The sequence below is a fragment of the Mesoplodon bidens genome (assembly GCF_964165515.1).
Source record: "Mesoplodon bidens genome assembly, chromosome: 14".
Classification (NCBI taxonomy): Eukaryota; Metazoa; Chordata; class Mammalia; order Artiodactyla; family Ziphiidae; genus Mesoplodon; species Mesoplodon bidens.
In genome coordinates this window covers 86,522,700-86,525,038 of record NC_138170.1, presented here as the reverse complement: position 1 = coordinate 86,525,038, position 2,339 = coordinate 86,522,700, and the positions used below count along the sequence as shown (strand labels likewise).

Sequence of the window (2,339 nt, the reverse complement as noted above, 5' to 3'; positions counted from 1 at the left end):
CCCCACATGGTCTCCACTAATATTATGGAGGGAGCTACTTACCACCCAGTAAAGGTGAAAGTCCCACCTCCCCACTTAAGCTTCTCTGACAGTATCCCAGCAGGGAGAAGATGCTACATTACAGCCAGGTGAGGGTTTCATTCTTCTTCTTATTATTTTTGAATATCTCATGTGATTTATTGAATACTGTACTGAAAGTGGACAACAGAGTGGTTGTGTGGGTACAGAATCATTGTAAGTGTATAGGTTGTTTACCTTGATGATTATATAGCTGACTGGGCGTTGCTACTGCCCAGCATCACAAGGGTATAGAGAGACTGACTATCATACCGCGTATCACAAGCCTGGGGAAAGATTAAAATTCAAAATTCATAGTAGGTTTCTACAGAATGCTTATCAGTTTTGCACCATCTAAAAGTAAAGTCAAAAACTCATAAATCAGATTTTCCTCGGTGAGCTGGGGAGTGAACCTGGCATCTGGCCCTTCATCTGACACATCAGGGAAGAGGCACCGGAGACCATCTGTGGTTCCCATGCACAGGAGTCTTCTTCCCAGAGTGAAAATGGGCCGGGAGGAATGAAGATAATGAGAAGGATTAATGAGGTACAGGAGATCTCCAGCCCAGACATCTGAAAAAAATTTGGAGCCCAGCGAAATTGATGAGCAGCAAAATCTCTGTGGAGCTGCAGAGGATGGCAGCCCTCACAGCCAAGGGCTGTAGCAACACTGGCTTTCAGAGTGATGAAGACTCTTTGAAAACTGGAACAGATCAGGAAATGGCAACACACTAAGGAGTAGAGTTTCACAAAACAGAGAGCAAGAAAAGGCCAAACAGGGCAAAGAGCAAGTCACCACTGAGCAGGATACTTCAAGAAAGGATGAAGATGAGGAGGAGGATCAAGAGACGCATCAAAAAGGGTGGCTGGGACTTCCCTGGTGGCGCAGTGGTTGAGAGTCCATCTGCCGATGCAGGGGACACGGGTTCGTGCCCTGGTCCAGGAAGATCCCACATGCCGCGGAACGGCTGGGCCTGTGAGCCATGGCCGTTGAGCCTGCAGGTCCAGAGTCTGTGTGTCCAGAGCCTGTGCTCTGCAATGGGAGAGGCCACAACAGTGAGAGGCCCGCGTACCGCAAAAAAAAAAAAAAAAAAAAAAAAAAGGGGGGGTGTCTGGCTCTGGTGATTGCGGCCTGTGTGCTGAACTTTCAGAGCCCTTCCTCTTTTTGTGATCACAATAGTTGTCATCTTCTTTGTGATCTGGGATTACTTCATGGCCAAATATGAGTCTCAAATTGCTCAGTTCCTTCTTCCTGGCCAAAGGCTTCTGGACAGCCATTGGTTCTGGCTGAAGTGGGTGATTTGGGCCTGCCTAATCCTGGGAGTTATTTTCTGGCTGGTCTCTGACACCACCAAACTGGGCCAACAGCAGCTGGTGTCCTTCAGTGGACTCATCATGTACATTATCCTGACATTTCTATTTTCCAAGCACCCAACCAAAGTTTACTGGAGACCTGTCTTTTGGGGTATTGGGTTACAGTTTCTTCTTGGGCTTTTGATACTAAGGACAGAACCTGGATTTATGGTTTTTGATTGGCTGGGGAAACAAGTTCAGACATTCCTGGAGTACACTGATTCTGGCCCCTCATTTGTCTTTGGTGAGAAATATAAAGACCACTTTTTTGCATTTAAGGTCCTGCCCATCGTGGTTTTCTTCAGCACTGTGGTGTCCATGTTGTACTACCTCGGATTGATGCAGTGGATTATTAAAAAGCATTCCTGTGTCCACATCGAAGCAAGAAGAAAGGAGAGAGGATGCAACAGGAAGTCCCCATTCTGAGGCAGGCACCGCAGTCTCTGATTGGGAGGACCACTACAAATTGAGACCATCAACCATGTTTGTTTGAGAGGTTAGACAGGTAATGCTAGTGACTATGGGAACATCTCCTGTTGAATCTGTAGTTGCTTGTGGCAATATATTTGTTGGACAGACAGAGTCTCCACAGCTGGTCCAACCATATTTACCATACGTCACTGAGTCCTCATTCTTATTTTTAAATGGGCTTTTATTCTGTGTGGATGTTTTATGTGGATGAGCATTTGCCCAGACAAGAGTGGGGAGGACAGAAAGTGTGTCCTCACTGTAACTAAGCTGGAGGGACAAGAAAGAGAGGACAAGGTCAGTTATAGAAAGAGATCATAAGCAAGAGGATGAGGAAGGAAATGATTCAACAAATATCACTCTTCAGAGTTCCAGGGATTCTTATGCCCTAAGGTTGGGGTGCTACACACAGACCAGGGCAGTCATCCACACCCCTCCACCATCTGGTGAACTGATAAACC

General features: G+C 46.4%; 1 pseudogene across 1 annotated transcript; it reads left to right on the top strand.

Annotated features, from left to right (window-relative positions):
* The first annotated feature begins 660 nt into the window (after window positions 1-660).
* LOC308627614 (solute carrier family 28 member 3-like) lies at window positions 661-2,092 on the top strand (annotated as a pseudogene). The gene is made up of 3 exons: window positions 661-945; window positions 1,081-1,779; window positions 1,916-2,092. The product of its transcript is annotated as a solute carrier family 28 member 3-like (transcript).
* Window positions 2,093-2,339: the final 247 nt, after the last annotated feature.